Source organism: Maniola jurtina, chromosome 8, assembly GCF_905333055.1.
Source record: "Maniola jurtina chromosome 8, ilManJurt1.1, whole genome shotgun sequence".
In the NCBI taxonomy this organism is placed as follows: Eukaryota; Metazoa; Arthropoda; class Insecta; order Lepidoptera; family Nymphalidae; genus Maniola; species Maniola jurtina.
The window spans coordinates 153,084-171,346 of NC_060036.1; the positions used below are offsets into that span (position 1 = coordinate 153,084).

The window sequence follows — 18,263 nt, forward strand, 5'->3', positions numbered from 1 at the left end:
AAGCATGCTGATTTCCAAACGATGTTTTCCTTCACCGTTAAAACTAGAGATATTTGATTACTTAATAAAACGTTAACAAACGTAAAAACATAAATCCGAAAAGTTAGAGATGCGTACCCGGGACCGAACCCCGGGAGAAGGTGACGTTCTAACCACTAGACTATCTCCGCATTTGTATGCGCACTTGAATATATTGTGCGGTAGTTATCAGGAAGGCGTGCGTAAAGCGGCCTACTCGCTCCGGAGCGGAGTTTATCGGGATTTAGCCGTCGCATCTATCCTACTTCGGAGGATATTCCCGGAATGTCGAGCATTTTTAATGCTTTCCTCTCTACTATGTTGCTTGTTTTCAAATATAATATATTCGCACACAACAATTCAGCCCGGGAGAATTTAGGCAGAACCGCGCAAGCTTGGCATATTTACCAAGACTGAGTAGTGCCAGAGACATGCTGGGAAAAAATACACGCATTGTATGACACGTGAAATTTGAAAAAGAACTCGCTTTTCTCTGTGTCAACTGTTATGTCAAAAGTTCGATTTTAGTCGTCACTCGAAGGGTCCTGATGGTTTACTTTACTCACCGATTCAAGTAAAGTGATTATAATGTAACAAATTGTATATGCGACTATTTCGCAAACTTTCTCTATTGAGCAAAAAGAAGTATTTCTGATTGGTTCAGTAATCGCGGAGAAATCAGTGTGCATATCACAAGTATTGGTGACGCATGCCTACAATTACTCGTATTAAGCTTCCTGGAAGGATGTAAATTACGAAGTGAAAACTTATAAAAATCGGTTCATTGATCTTTGAGATAATCGCGGACATATAATATGCATACATATGGATCGAACACATCCTTTTAAGTCGGTTAAAAAGGCCGCAAACTTGGCACTACGTGGCCACTTCACCGAGTAGAGAGTCGTATGACCTTTCAATAGGTTAGCAGGAGCAGTGACATGATGTAAACACACAAAGAGGGTCCCGGCGGTCGCGTCGCGCCGCGCGGGGCTGCTCTGTGCGCTCGTCGCTCAGAGCTCTACAGAGAGATTGCGCTTTGTATGTCGGATTCAACCGTACGAGCACTTTACTATGATATCTTTTATGAAACTAGTAGATGATACTCGTGATAACATCCGTGTAGGTTTATAAAAATCCCATGGAAATTCTGTATATTCCCGGGATAAAAGTGACTTATGTCCGTCTCCAGAATGCAAGCTATTTTTGTATCAAATATCAAAATCCTCCATTCGGACCGCGCGTTGTACCTACATTATTGTACATTCTGTGTTCTGATGAGCGATTCTTATAGTTGATATTAGATTACATGTCGATGATAGTAATTATTGACTAACTAAATTCAATTTAGTCTATATTTTATTTGAAAGACTGCTAAAATCATAATCCTCCCATTCGGCTTTGCCGTAGTCGGTTTTTTTTTTTTTTTTAAAAAGAATATTAGCCATGTTAAATGACTAATATTCCCCTTTCCTCTCCAACTAAGCGTCAGGCTTGTGCTAGGAGTAGGTACGACAATAGTGCAACGGGCGGGGTTTGAACCGTCGACCTTTCGGTTTTCAGTCCACTTCTTTACCGGTTGAGCTATTGAGGCTCTTTGAGGATGAATGGCTCAGTCGGGATGCTCAGGATCTTTTTATTCGGTTTTTTGTGGATACCTCGATTTAAAACCAATTTCCGAACAGTGTGCGGTGTGACTTTACAGCGGTATTACAAAAGAAATCATATTAGGTAATAATATGTGAAATTACATATTTTTAGGGTTCCTTACCCAAAGGTTGCCAACGGGACTCTATTACCTACTAAGCCTTCGCTGTCCGTCTGTCTGTCTGTATAGTAATATATAAAATAAATCATTTACTGCCTCAAAACGAATACATCCTAAAATAAGGTTGAGCCACTAATGCAGATAATAAGACAGTAATGACAATACCTGTCTGCTAATTCGAACTTGGCCAGGAAGCCGGCGAAGGGCTGATATATAACAAAAAATTTCAAAATAGGCGCGATAAATTAAAAGTACCTACATAATCTTGTACAATGGTACAGATGTGTTCGTGTGCGAGTGCAACTCGCACTTGACCGGTTTGTATTCAAGCGGCGCGGCGGCGAGTTGAACGCGCGCTTGTCTCAGTAATATATTTTTCTGTAAAAAAAAGTAGCGAGTACATTCTGAATTCCAACGCTTGCGGTATGTCGCTTGAATATGAATAAAACAGAAAGTGTGCGGAGATTGTGCAACTATTTCGCGGTTTCCGCGGGCTTCGTGCGCGGCCGCCAGCGGGCGCTGCTGACTTCAGCTTTATTTTACGAGTATAAACGTAATCCTTTGCGAGCGTAGGTACTAACGTTTTTATATCCACTTGCATATTTTTAGTAACTTTCATACCTATAATATTTTTTAACTTTTTGATTCGCCTCAAATTTCGTAGTTAGCGTTTCAATATAATTATACAAAAGTATATTTATTTACTAGTGAAGTTAGCTACTCGCGATTTCATCAACGATTTCATTAAAAATATTCAAAAAAATAATTCTGACTGCCAATTATCCTAGTTGACTTTTCTAATTTTTTTAACTAACCTCTTCTAGTATTAGGCTACGTAAATTTTTAACTTAAGAACCTGTGAGCGTTGTTTGCAAAGTATCTTTACCTACATACGAGTACATTACCTATGTGTGTAAATTTTTCATGTAAGCTCTCTTTATCTTAGATCTTCACTGAGAAAGGATTTTCAGAATTTCCCCATCAGCTTGTTGGTATACGAGTTCCCGCTCTTCATACTTCAAGTAAAATGTTTAGTTCAGTAACAAGTTCCAAACTCTATCTAATCACAATTTTAATGGCTATCCGTCGTTGAGCTGCACTCCACAGTTGCGCAGCGCGGCGCAGATATCACAAGTCTAGTTTAAAAGTTCCAACGTTGGTTTAAAAGTTAGCGAAGCTGGTTACTGAGTGCGCGGAGCTAAGAACGGCATCATAGTCGGAAAAAACCTGTAAGTTAAAATACAGTAACGCAATATATTATAACTAGCTGATGCCCGCGACTTCGTAGCCGTGGATTTAGGTTTTTCGATATCCCGTGGGAACTCTTTGATTTTCCGGGATAAAAAGTAGCCTTTGTGCTAACCTATCTTACCTATATCTATTTCAAATTTCAGCCAAATCCGTATAGCAGTTTTTGCGTAAAGGAGTAACAAACATACACACACACATACACACAAACTTTCGCCTTTATAATATTAGTGTGAAGTGTGATAATTTTATAGTTTATAGTTAGCTATGAAAATACAACTTGTAAGATTTAAAACAAAAAACGGGTGCACGCAATATATAAAAATTTATAGATTTATGATTGACCTAAGCCACAAACAATTTTATTCCTCTCCAAATGATTATGGTTGTGAGAGTTTTCACAACGACAGCTGTACACTCCACCGTTTATTGCATGGGCCCCACGATTTTTAATCCCTGTCTCAAAAAGAGGGGTGTCATAAGACGTTTGACGTGTGTATCTGTGTATCTGTCTGTGGCATCGAAGGGCCTAAACTAATGAACCGATTTTAATTTAGTTATTTTGTTTGAAAGGTGGCTTGATTGAGAGTGTTCTTAGCTATAATCCAAGAAAATCGGTTCAACCGTTAGAAAGTTATCAGCTCTTTTCTAGTTACTGTAACCTTCACTTGTCGGGGGTGTTATAAAATTTCAATTTACACTTGTTGTTTTAAATCTTAAGGTGAGAAACTTTACTCTCACACATCTTACTCTCTTACCTAACTATAATTATTTCATACTTTTTAATCCGTTTAAAAAAGTAAGTTAATACTTTCCGTATTTAAAAAAAAAAAAAAATTTCTTTATTCCTTTTTTTATTTATTAGCTATGTCTAAAACTTCAAGTGTCTAGCTACTCGGGAAATTAGGGTAAAATTGATTTTAAAATTGGCACTTGGATCTAGAAAGCTGAAATTTTGCGCAGAGGTTCACCATGTAGACATTTTCTCGAAATTCTCAGGAGCGAGACCGCGAGCGGTCGCGAATTTAGAATAAACAAGACACACCCCAAGTAAGTAAGTCTAAGTATATTTTTAAATCATTAATTCATCAGTTTAAACTACTATGAGGGAGCACTTTTCTAAAACACTAAGAACATAGTATTCTTCCAAAATGCGAAGAAGCTTAACAGTAGGGGTTTTATCCCGACACGGTCGGATGCGTTCACACAAATCCCACTGGATAATACTGAACATGTAACACACAACAACATAAATGTTAACAACACAAAGGATAAGCTTTAGTATTAAACACGTTAACGTCGTCTGCGGGCCGGTTGCACGTCAGGCGGTTAACATTAACTTACTGTTAAACTTATCTAGCGAAAAACCACGGTTAAGGCTGCAGGTCAAATTTTGGCAAAAACTTAAAGAATGCTGATTTTTGAAACGCAAAGTGGCTTTGGCTTGCCCGGCAAAAAAGTGAATAAACATAATAATACATACTCACAGGTCAGTATTCGCAGGTGCCTCCACGGTTAAGACTAGAGGTCTAGTAAAAAGTTAAAAAAGTAGTTTTTGGGGATTAAAAACTTTACCAATGTACTGCTAGTCCATACACGGTTTGACCTTGTAACTGAATGTCATCATTATCATCATCAATTATTCTTTTCCGATACGCTACTGAGCATGGATCTCCACTTAGAATGAGAAGGGCTTAGGCCGTAGTCTGGCACGCTGGCCTCGTGCAGATTGGCAGACTTTACACACCTTTGAGACCATTATAGAAAACTCTCAGGTATGCAGGTTTCCTCACGATGTTTTCCTTCACTGTTAAAGCAGGCTATATTCGATTGCTTAAAATGCACGTAACTCCGAAAAGTTAGAGGTATATGGCCAGGATCGGAACCCCGAGCTGCCGAACAGGAGGCGGACGTCTCTGGGCTACTGGGAACCTACAGTCAAAGGAGTAAATAGTTAATCCCACTGAATCGCAGCAAGTCGTTATAATTTAACGACATCTTATAAAAGCTTAATTAAATGTTAAACATCACATCGGTACAGACAGACAGTCGGGGTAAAGTTCAGACGGCTCGTTAGGAGTTGTCGCGGTGAAGGACAAGGTCGCGCGGGACGTTGACATGATCGATTTTAGAAACTTTTGTTTCATTGGTATTCTTCTGTTATTCCATAGTCTTTATATTTATCGTTTTCTTCTTTACAAAGCAAATACTTTGAATAATATAGAAACAATGATTAATATTAATATTTTTTGATACATAATAAAGCAAAGGTTTTTTAAGTATGAATTTTTTTTTTTTATCCTTGCGATTGGTTCTGAGGCACGAGCTCTGAACAATCTCTTAAGTGCATCAGTCTGCGTCTTTCTTTATTATGAGAGAGGAATGTCAGAAAACACACTTTGGCTTTAAAAATAATACTTAAAGGAGATACAGATTATTTTGTATTAACTATTATTCGCATTGACTTCGTCCGCGTTTTCATTGTTTCTTTTGAGAGCCGGCAACGCATTGGCGGTTCTTCTGGTGTTGACAATGTTCTTGGGCGACGGTAACCACTTAACATCAGGTGACCCGCCAGCTTGTTTGCTCGCTATTTTTATTTTAAAAAGACGCTTTTTGTCTTAAACCGATTTTATCCCAAAAAGATGGTGGGAATACTTGCAGGTGTCTGATTTTACGCTGACTCAACGCATTCTGCCGGATTTTCGGCTTACCTATATTTGTTTTCACAACAGAATCTATGTTTGTACCAAACAATGTTCACGACGCTGCTGCTACGGAAAGTTAACAAACAGTTTTTGCTAATAATAATAATTTGTACTTTGAAGAACGGATGCAAAATAAAGAATCATTTCATTTCATTTCAAGTGTCTTGGTTATAAAGGTGATAAAGATTATTTTGATATAATATTTTTGCGAAGGCTTTAATCAAGACGAATGATAGTAGGTCTGTAACATAATATGTATGGGGCCTCTTTCATTCTTTAATTTAATATTTATAGAAGATGTAATCCCAAGTCTCACTTATATATTCATGACGATATCAATCTTATGTACGGGATTATTACCCTGGTTGCTGGAGTGGGAATGTGAACAAGTGCTCGGCTCGTAGCTCGCTCCCCGGAGGCTTCGAGCAGTGAAACGAAGTGCGGGGCCACGTGCTCGACTACAGTGCGCGACAGTTCGAGATGGCAACCGGGGTGCGGACGCCCCGCACACCCGCACAGCCCCCGCGGTAACCCGCTGCGGGTAAGCGCAGGTGACGTGCGGGTATGCGGGGCGTCCCCTCGCCTCATACCCCGATTGCCATAATATGAACCTGTCCTTCTTTTTCTTTCTTTATACTTAGTCGTATTCCCCCATTCTTAGACCCCTTCCCGATAATCACATAATGGCAGGAGTTCTCTTGGAATAATAATGCAGTGGGTTCCCAGATCCTTCCGCGTGCAACTTGACTGATCGAGATTTCGACTCTTAGGTTAATTTACAGTTATCATCAGATGTTAGTGGTAAGAACTGGGTGCGACGGCTCCGAAAACGCCAAATTCAGGCCTCCAAAGTCAGTTACTCATCCAGTTACCGGCTTGGGTCAACGTTGCTTAGCAATCGCAATCGATTGATATGCGCTGTCACAAATAAGTCACACGTCCCTCTATGTATACACGGACGAAACAAAATGTACATTTTGTTTCGTCCGTGTATACATAGGGGGAATAGTACTATTGAGAGAATAGGTATGAATATAATATTTAGTATAGGGCTTATTAGAACATAAAAGTTTTTATAAAAATCGCTCCTCGACATCGCTCAGGTGGAATTTCGGAAAATCGTTATAAATAAAATCTCGATACAACAATCCCACTGGACCCAGCGCAGCGTGTTGAACTTTAGCAGTCAGTCAGGTTTCCCCTTCCCATACTCGTAATAGATCGCTCGTTCGCTAGTGTAAGTAAATCAACTCAAACAAAGAGCTATACTATGTACTTATACAATCAATGCAATCATTAAATAACTGAACGCAAAAACATTCGACTTCACTCATGAAGATAATTATTTCAAATACATAATTATTATGGAAAGTATGTTCGTTGGAGATGAAACTACGTGTAGGTGAAACTGGTTCGAATGATCCTTTTACCGTTTGATAGTGAATAAATTAATGAACTTGCATAATAATCTCAAATAATATTGATAACAATCTTTAATTTACTTTTCCAGAATTTTTCTTTCATTTTCATTTTTCGTTCATATAACCTCCCTGACGCTGAGTGCTGTGGCTTTACAAGTGAAAGGTCTCGGATTCGATTCCCGGCAGGGGCAATTTGGGGATTCTTGATTTCTAAAAATATGTCTGGTCTGGTCGGGCTGTGGCTAGTTAAGTACCACCCTGCCGGCAAAGCCGTGCCGTACGATACCTTGAGTAACTGATAAGGGGTATAACAGATTAATAAAACTGCCATACCTTTTCCAAGTTAGCACGCTGTCATCTTCGACTTCACCATCACGTACCACCTGGTGAGATCGCAGCCAAGGGCTAACTTGTAAAGGAATGTATAAAGTCAAACAGCACGAGAACCCGACTACTACCCGCGAACTGCCGATACATAGCGATAGATATAGTCAAATTGATTTTCTGTCACTCGGTGTATTTAAACAATGTACTTATAATATTTATATTTTTATGAAATCAGAATAGCAAAAAAAAATTTTGGAGACCCCACTTTTTTGGATGTAACATCCGTCAGGTCAACTGTATTGGTATAAAATGTCGTCTATGTCACCCGGACCATAATAACGAATCGATCGACACCGCGCATTCATCAAAATCGGCTCAGTAGTTAAGGCGCTATGGTGGTGGAGCACACATAAATACAAACCTACATACATGCATATTACATACATACATAGACTGCTAAAACTTTGCCGCAATCGGGTAAAATAAAATTTTAGTGTTTTCCCTGGAACCATGACTGTTCAGTGTGGTTAGTCGCTCGCTAGGTTTAGGTGCGGCTGATTGCAGTTGGATAAGTTTTGTATTATCTAGCGAGCTGGCTCACGAGCGAGCGGGCAATGCAGCAGGTTTCATCAGGACAAATCTCCGAGATGCATCGTGGCTACAATGCCACAAGTATTGAGGAAAATGACGTGCTTTTACAACAGAATATTTTCTTGCTGAAATTGGAAGATTCTGCTCTGTGGCATGGAATATCTCATCTTAATCAGCATACTTCTTTTTGCTGTTTTGCAGCAGACGACGTGAAGCTTCAAATTGATTAAGTTCGCTGGAATGCTGAGTTTTTTGCCGAGTTTTCTCAGTACAATCTATTTTTCGAATTTGCAAGAGTCCGTGGGTGGATATAAACATATGTGAATTAGAGTTTTGTTCGACTTTGGACGCGGTTCACATTACTTTGAAACTAAACGCGTCCCGTCATTTTAATGATACGGTGTGGCTTGAGCTTTAGCGGAAGTCTGTCCGTCGCTCGCTCCATACAAATGAAGTTTGCTCATTTGAATAGTAACCAATCTAACTCGATGTAATTTTGTAGATAGATTCGTTTTAGAAACTAATATTGGTGTGTCGTTTGCCAGGCGTTCCTTAAAATAACCGTTTTAATGTAACATGGGTTTAAAGATTAGGGGATCGTGTAACTTTGAAACTGAATATTTTAAACATAAACCTGGAAAACCACTGACTTAGATATTAGTTCCTAGATCGTATCTACATAATTTCATTGAGTTTGATTAGATTATTCTAATGAGATTAAACTTTATTTGTATGGAGCGTACTACGAACAAACCCCTCTTAAATAGATAAATAAATAAAGTAAACAAATAGGTAGTGAACAAAAGAAAACAGGAATGCAATTTCCCGTCAGTTGAAATGTTCAACGGAGCGAATGCAATAAATGCCAGCACAGAGAAGCTCCACCCTATGTACGGATAGCTTCATGACACAAACAATAGTAGGTAGTGTTTTTTGACACAAAGCGTTTTGAATGGGGTTGATTCCTGGCTCCTCCTCTGGTGGGAGGTCTCGGTTGCGGTTAGTTAAATAGCGGTAAGTAGCGTTGAAACCAAGTTTTAAGCTCCGAGTAAGCTTTGCTCCAAACTCAAACTTAAAATCATTTATTCAAAGTTGGTACATGCCTACGTAAAAACGATAAGTAGGTAGGTAAGGTAGTACACCTTTTTATGGTCTGAATTGTTTGATTTGTAAGATGATAATATAGTAGTGATAAACTAAAGCTACGAGGGGGTTCCAATCGATCTTAGACTGTCACAGGTGACAATTTCATTCGGGTGAAATGGGATCGACACTTTCAGTTGATCAGCCCATTTGCGTCCACTGCTGGACGTAGGGCTATCCGAGAGCGCGTCACCACCTATTTCCCGCTACGTTCTTAAAGACGTCAATCCAGCGGAGTGGAAGTCGTCCACCACTGTGCTTGCCGGCGCGCGGTCTCCACTCCGTCACACGTCTGCCCCAGCGGCCAATGCTTTTGCGAAAGACATGGCCTGCCCAAGCCACTTCAGCTTACTTATTCACTGGTCTATATTTCATCAATTAATAAAAGATAGAAAGAAGAGAAAGAAGGTTTTTGTTGAAGGTGGTGCCGGGGTTTACGAGTGGGCAGGCTTGGGTTCGATTTCGGCAGGCTCGCCGGAACAATACCGCGTAGAAACCGCTTTGAGGCATCGGTAAAAGCTTTACTTCTTTTAAACTAGCCCGTTTTCATTTGAGATTGCTTTGTCACTTACAACCAGGTGAGGTTGCAGTCAAAGGCGTTTGTCTTGTTTTCACAAATGGCCGACCCCCGGGCTCTGGGCGATAAGATCTGCCATCTGTTGTCTTCGCTTGTGGAGTTACTGCTAATAGGCCTGTGATTACATCGCGTCTGCGGGGAAACAAATATTGAGGGTTCCGTACAATTAATGTAACTTTTCCTGCTTTGTAATGTTAAACAAAATAAAATGTTCCAAATGAAACAAAAATATTTTAAGAAATAAATAAGCCTCAGATGTAAAACCTTTTAATTATATGCCCACGTGAATAGGGGTTTTTAAAGATTCTGTTCTGAGTGTCTAAAATATGAAAAAACATACAGTCTCAAGTTTCTAGATCATTATTAGTTCAGTATTTATTTTATTATTAAAGATGTTTGAGCAGGTGTGCCTACTGTAATGGAGGCCACGAAGACGTATCGCCGGCGCGGCCATCGCTCAGCGCGGTTCGATCTCGAATATTTCACATCTATATCTATACTAATAAATAAAATTGGAGTGTCTGTCTGTAATTTCGAAATAACTACCACATATTAAAGTCATATGGTTATTTGAACGATACCATAACTGAATCACACGTTTTTAAAATTTTTGTCTGTCTGTCTGTCTGTCTGTTTGAAAAGGCTAATCTTCGGAACGGCTGAACTGATTTTAACGGGATTTTTACATACAAGTAGAGGATTGACCAGGGTGTAACATAGGCTACTTTTTTAACCGACTTTCAAGAAGGGAGTTGTGTTTTTCTACCTATGTACACCGAAATCTCCGAGATTTCTGAACCGATTTGCGTCATTTCTTATTTAATCGATAGAGGAACTTTGCGACATTGTTTCATAAAAAATTTGGATTCCAACTCCTCAATCCTGATGCTGCAGGGGATCTGACCAATCCACGCGGGCGAAGCTGCGGGCATCAGCTAGTTCAAAATATATATGACGCACGTGTTTGTGTACTTTATTTCTGTTCGCGAGTAATGTTCAGAACATGATTTAATTGGAACGTTTAAGTGCCCGTCCGGAACACGCCAAACAAAGCTCTTTGAGAAAACATAATTTATTTTATCATTTGCGACCGCATAATTTCGCCATTCGACGTTTATTTAGGAACAAGTAAAACTGTATCTGGACTATTTTTGTACATTAAATATATTTTGAAAATTTTAATTAGAGGAATCATGATTATCGATATAGACCACAAAACAATTTTTTTTTGGAATTTTTGTCTGTCTGTCTGTATGTGCGCGCATCGCGCAAAATCTACGGAACTGATTTAAATAAAATTTGGTACAGTGGTTGCTGACACTCCAGGTAAACATATAGGGTAGTTTTTATCCCGAAAAAATTAGGGATTCTTCGGGATACGGGATAAAATTTTTTGTCGATTTTACTCCATAATTCCGTCAAATTTGAACTGATTTTCACAATTCTTTTTTCGTCATAAAGGTCAAAATAAATAGATCTTCATAAATATCAAATTTGTAACATGTAAATTTGGTGAAGATTTGATGAACAGTTTTGGAAATAGAAGATGGAACTCCTCAACGGGTAACAGCAAATCGATCGCGATCAGTATAATAGCTTAGTAGAGAGTGGACCTTTAGCCATAATACATAGCATACAATACATTTTCATTTTTTCCCCGCGCGAAGCCGGGGCGGGCCAACTAGTTTAAGAATAAAGTCGGTCCATGATTTAGAAAAAATTTAAAAGAATAAAAATCTCATTTGCAATCTCATTGCAATAAAAAATTAAGTGTCATCATCAATTGTATTCTTATTTTGAAAATCTGTGGAAATAAGCCAAGGCCCGATCAGCAATACCTACTAGTGTAAATCTGTACAGTACATTTTTATCATACTGTTTTTATGTTTACTGTTTACTGTTCTATGTATCTAGTGCACAATTCAATAACATACATGTCGTATTTTGTCAGTTGTTCTCAATTAGTATTAGCCTCTGTTATTTATAAACTAAGTACAATTCAAAGTAGACTGTGTTAATAATTTCGTAAAATTGCAAATCGAAAATATTATAGTGGAGCGCAGAGCATGATTGATATAATTATAATTATAATGATATAAAATGATGGAAATTTTCATTCCAACGGAAATTTAATTGATCCAATTAATAAAATTGATGCATACGAAGATAATGTGAAATAGTAATTCATGCATTTGTAATACTTACTGATTCAATTACAATATAAATGAATGTGGAAGATAAATTCAATTATTTTTTGAATAATGTTTTCCCTCCAGGACTCTTTGCATAGGCAGAGTAGTCGTCTTGTCAGGTGTCAACTTTGCATACACTAATGTTTCATAAGAAAAGTTCTTCATCAAACCATGGCCGGCTCACTACTGAGCACGGGTCTCCTCTCAGAATGAGAAAGGTTTGGCCATAGTCTAGCACGCTAGGCCAAGTGCAGATTGGCAGACTGCACATACCTTTGAGAACATTTTTAAACAACTGTTAAGTGTGCACAATAATAATATGTTCCTTTCGCGTTAAAGCAAGGTGATATGTAACTGGTTACAACGCACACGCTCCGAAAAGTTAGAGGTGCGTGCCCGGAATCGAACCCAGGAGCTCCTCTTAGAAGTCGAATACCGCTTACAAGAGAAGTCATCTATATTTATTTAGTTATAACACATTAATTAGAGCATTTTTTACCGTAAACGAATATATTGTATTTAAACCAAAGGAAACCTAATTCAAAGCAATTTAGGAATGAACGTTCCAACGATTCAGTCTATATTTTACGGTGTGAGCACTTCATGCGGTCGAGGAAGTAGTTCGGCGCCTTTTAGTCGCTCATATTATTATCTCTATTCTAGCTATAATATCTTTGGCTATTCTATCTATAATATTTGATATCTCTAGCTTTCGGCTACGGGGACGCTAATCTAAAAGTTGTTATGACAAATATATTGGGCATAACTCATAACTCATGTCGTAGCGTCAATATAGGAGGGCATTTTAGGTGTGAATTTATGTGGTAGGCATAAAGGGAACAAATCCAATGGAACCTGCCTCAACTTCAGGCACTATAAAGTACAAACAAAATAACTTCAGTTCGTCTCTAAGGTAGTTCTTCCGTCATCTATCCTGACATCTGATCCGTGTTCAGTCTCAATCGCAAAAACAAAACAATCTATCCGAAGTTGTAAGGTCTTCTTTGACAAATTAACGTTGCTAAGTAACTAATCGAAAGATTACAGAAAGATTGATATTATTAGGTAATTAATCTATATATATCTACATATTTGCCTGTTCTGTATAATGTGTTTTAAATTTAAATTTAATTTTATTTTATTATTATAAGTGGTTATATTATATTGTGCTGTACACTGTATTATGGGAAGACACTGCCTCCTGAAACACAGTTTTCACTTCATCAGGAGGCAGGGCCTCACACCAAAGTCTGTAAATAATGTTCTGCCATTCATGTTCATGTCTGTAAATAATGGTAATAAAGATTTATTATTATTATTATTATATACAATCCGCATAATTTTAGGAAGCAGTTCAGCAATACTCGCACAATAGTTTGGTTTATATTGTAAGTATTATCAAGGTAGCTGGAAGTTGGAACCTCAGCGGACGAAACTTGGAACTCAATAATATTTACATAAACTGTAGCGAGCTCCCAGCGGAGATGTGTGCTTAGTGCGAGATTTTACATCACACTGACGTCGATACAATTCCAGCTTTGAAACACTTCACGTTAAATGTGTAGATGAACTTGAGCCTCATCTACACATTTACAGCCAAATTCTATTCTCTTCGGTACAATAGGCTTGGCATAAGATTTTACATCTCACAAACATTGACAGAATTTGGGCATTTGAACATATTTTGAGCGTAGATGTTCTTAACCGCCTTGTTTTAAGGCTCAAGTTTGTTCATGCACCTACAGCCCAGCGCTCCAAGCAGAAACCTTGCAGAGTTCAAATCGGTGATATTGAATTTTCGACTTTAAGCTAAGATTGTTAAGGATTAAATCAAAATTGTTGATTTCAGTCTGATATTATTGTGTTTTCACGTTCGAATTCTACCAACGTCGGTAAGATGTAGAATCTCATACTAAGCATTCTGCTTGCGGACTATGTTACCGCACTCAAGTTATATACTCGTATGACGTCTATTGCGTCCAACATCAACTTGCTAAATTCTATTTACAGTTTTCAATCGTGATAACTTTCACCTAGTATATTTTGTTGGAATTTAAAATATGTTGTAAAAATAAGCATTTTTGAAAAATGCAAGATCTTTTAGAATGAGAAGGGTCCAAAAAGCGAGCATTTAAAGATTTTAATATCACTTAAATATGCTTCTGTTTATTTCCGCGTTATAACTTAATTAACCTAATTATTATGTTAAGCAAAGAATTGCGCCTCTCCCGAGATTAGCGCCAGCAGCTTCCTCTACGCTAATTATTTAAGTAGCTGGCTGCGGATTGAGGCCGCGACATAAAAAGAAGGCGAAACCCTTTCTAAATGCCATTAATAACATTAGAGTCCTGAGCCTTGAGTACGTTAGGTAAACAAACGAGAAATGACGTTGCCGTAACATTCCTATTTTGTAAGGAAGACCAAAGGCCGTGATTTTCAGTTCCATTATACTAATTTGTCTAAGTAATTAACACAACTCCGGTTTCATATCGCATCAGATCAGATTTCAACACAAAAACCTTGCCCTTTGCCCTTTGATACAAGTAGTTTCATTTGGTTAGTTTTTAGTTAGTTTAGTAAATAGATATATTATAATTTGTTAGTGCGTTACTGGGATGGATCACAACTAATGACTCAGTCAGTTAGAGTCATACAGAAAGAGAGATCGTGACGGTATTACTACTGAATATCTATCAAAGTCAAAGTCAAATCATTTATTCAAAATAGATAACAACTTACTCTTATTGATGGTCGCAATTGTTAGATTTGTAAGATGATATGGTGGTGATAATTAACTACGTAAACTTAAAACTACAGCTACGAGGGTTCCAAACGCGCCCAGGTCTGAGAAGAGCTCACAACAGACTCAGCATCAGTATAATACTTAGCATTAGCTAAAATATAACAATCTCTCTCTGTATGCTACTCTCAACTCTACTGAGAAAAGTTCATATTCATGGAATGATAAGACAAATCAACGTAAGAGGTCATTGTAGGTACACCATGAGAATAAAATTTCAACTTTACAGGAGAGCGAAAAAATTTGCTTTTTCCTGTTAGTGATTTCTGTAGGAACTTATCTTGTTTTTAACCCCCGTTTGACGTGTGTATCTGTCTGTGGCATCGTAGATCCTAAACTAATGAACTGATTTTAATTTAGTTTTTTTGTTTGAAAGGTGGCTTGATCGACAGTGTTCTTAGCTATAATTCAAGAAAATCGGTTGAGCCGTTTCAAAGTTATCAGCTCTTTTCTAGTTACTGTAACCTTCACTTGTCGGGGGTGTTTTATATTTTTAATTTACACTTGTTGACTGACTGAAAGGATGTACTTAGTAGTAAATAGCTTCGAAATGTTAAAATCGCCAAAAAGTGATGTACGCGGTGTTCGAACTTAAGCGACGTTATCTCAATACAAGTAGCTGTAAGAAGTAGTTAATAGGAATAAAAAGCGAAGATTGCCCACTCGACTGCTGAAAAGGAATAATGCTGCAATTAGCCGCGCGGCGGCGCTGGGTGCTGCTCGGCGAATGGCGGCCGCTGCAGTGCCTTTACTGCTGCTTGCGTTCATTTAATGGTACACTTATCAAAGAAAAATCACTAAAAATACTCTTGCATTATAGATGCATCTTTAAACTTTTTTATATTTACTTTTAAGTATTCTTTTGCTGAGCGGTTATAGCGTAGTGGTGAACACGTCGGCCTTCCAGTCGGGGTCCAAGGTTCACCACTATCTTTTCGAAGTCATGTGTGTTTTAAGCAATTAAATATCACTTGCTTTAACGGTAAAGAAAAACATCGAAAGGAAACCTACATGCCTGAGAGCTCTACATAATGTTCTCAAAGGTGTTTGAAGTCTGCTAATTCCGCACTTGTTCAGCTTGGTAGAGTATGGTCAAACCCTCATTCTGACAGGAGACCCGTACTCAGTAGTGACCCGGCGATGAGTTGATCATGATGATTATGATGACTCTTTTAATGGACTGTTTTAATGTAAATAGTGTACAACTCATTAAATAAAGTACTTCATTCATTAATCATACCAAGTCGTAATCAAGATTTTTATCTGTGGCGCCTACCTGTGGTGTGGTGACTGGTGGCGCTCCTAATTTCTAAGCGGTTTTCAATGCGGGTTTACCTTCATTTAGAACATTTCGCGAGGCAGTTTCATGCGTATAAATAAGTAACACATTCACATTAAATTCAACTGGGACAAAATTGTGGACAACAGACTAGGGAAACTGATAAAATAAGTTTAACAAAAAATGCACGAATTTAACACAAGTAAGTTATAATACAACAGTACAATTTGACGATCACTTTCAGGCAGTCAAAAATGATTTGGTGGATTGTATTTTTAACTAACAAATTGTGTACGTCAATAATAAAATAAGTGAATATTTCTTTTAAATTGCTTTAAGTAGTGGTTAAATAATAGAGTTAAGTATTTCATGTAACAGCTTTAACAACATCAAAGTTTATGACACGAGCGGGTTTCGATGAGAGTTCAGCCAACATCAAGAATAACGCTTTTGTGCTATCTCCGGCCAATCCAATTTGTCTGGTGTTGTGTTGTATTGTATTGGCAGAGTGTTGCGCCGTATCTTTGTTCCGGGAATCCAAAAATGTTTGCATTCTGAAGTGACATGTTCCAATTTATTTCCGAATTCGATATCGGAATTGCAATACAATTTATTGATATACTAGCTGTGAGGATCGGCTTTCCATGAAAAGGATTAGAACGATTAAATCACAGAAACAGACACACTTTCACATTTATAATACAAAAGTAGTGATAGTCCAAGGACTAATCGCAAACAAAAGAAGGAAGAAAGCAAAGAGGAAGTGCGGTAGTTTTGAACAATACTAGTACAATACTCGTAAATGATGGAAAGGGATGTAGGGCATCTCTATCGATGCAGGAGATGGATGCCGGAAGGACATTCCACACATTAGCGGCGCGGAAGGAGCGGGGACGCGAAGGGCTTGCCGCGGCCGGGGAACGTCATTATGTGAGAGGGTAGAATAAAGGCTGGGACACACACGCGACGGCGACGCGGCGCGGAAACTGCGCGGTCGGACGTCTCACCCCGCGTGTATATGCGTCATAATCATCATCATCAACATTGATGTAGAAGGAATCTAGTGATCACCCTTTGACGGTCCACTACTAAACATACTAGGTCGCTTCACACAATGACAAGGGCTTAGGCCATTATAGTCAACCTTAAAATAGCTTATCTGCGTCGAATTTAGAGGATATTTTTTTTAATTGGTTATCACCATTATTATCATCAACGATCATCGTTGCACTACTGAGTATGTCTTCTCCCATAATGTGAAGGGTTCGGCCAAAGTCCGTCTACTGCGCAAGTGCGGGTTGGCAGACTTTACACACCTTTGAGAGCATTATAGAGAACTCTTAGCTATGCAGATTTCTTCACGATGTTTTCCTTTACCGTTAAAGCGAGTGATATTTAATCGCCTAGAACGCACATAGCCCGAAAAGTTAGAGATGCGTGCTCAGGATCGAACCCCAGATCTTTCGAAAGCAGGCGGGTCTCTACGTACGGTATCGTATCGAAACGTTAAGTGACGTGCCTGTAGCTACGACAGTGTTAACATGAACACTTTCAGTCATTGCATTTGCGTAAAGCTTGTGCCAGGAGTAGATACGATAATAATAATGCAACAGGTGGGGTTTGAACCGCCGACTTTTCGGAATTCAGTCCGCTCCTCAACTTGTTGAGCTATCGAGGCTATAGTGTGAACTATTTGTGCTGAAATTTGCAGCATGAATAACAAACACTAGTGGCTTAGCACGCGCTACTCACTGAGAGGTTCTCGTTTATATACAGTGAGACGTGTTAAGCTTATAAAGCAGTACAGCGAGGGCGCTGCTGTCAGCGGCACGGACTCTGCCTGTCGCCGCGTCGCCCGTCACGGGCAGCTTTGCCTTGTAATTAGTTCATTACTTACAAGTTACAACACTTTAAAGACTTGTTGTTTACTTGCATAGTGTTAAGCTGAAGAATAAAGCTCTATTACAGTATACAGATATTACATAGAGAGGCTCAACGAAGCCGTTTACACAGAGCGTGTAGGAAGTGCGGGACATATGTATTAGGTTAATATTGGGGTCTCTCCACGGAATCAAAAATCAGACTATAGTCTAAATAATCTATACTTACTAATACTATGTAAAGACGTAAAGTTTGTTTGTAAAGAGCAATCTCTGGAACTATTGAACAGATTTTGAAAATTCTTTCTCCA

At 38.5% G+C, this 18,263-nt stretch overlaps 1 long non-coding RNA gene across 1 annotated transcript in view; it reads right to left on the reverse strand.

Moving 5' to 3' along the window:
• The window catches only part of LOC123867299, a 33,759-nt gene extending 18,872 nt beyond the window's left edge, over positions 1-14,887 (reverse strand). The window contains exons 1-2 of the long non-coding RNA XR_006796379.1: positions 14,878-14,887; positions 10,518-10,522 (exon numbers count right to left, since the gene is read on the reverse strand). This is a non-coding gene — a long non-coding RNA (uncharacterized LOC123867299). The remainder of the gene's footprint in view (positions 1-10,517; positions 10,523-14,877) is intronic.
• Between the last annotated feature and the right edge of the window lie 3,376 nt (positions 14,888-18,263).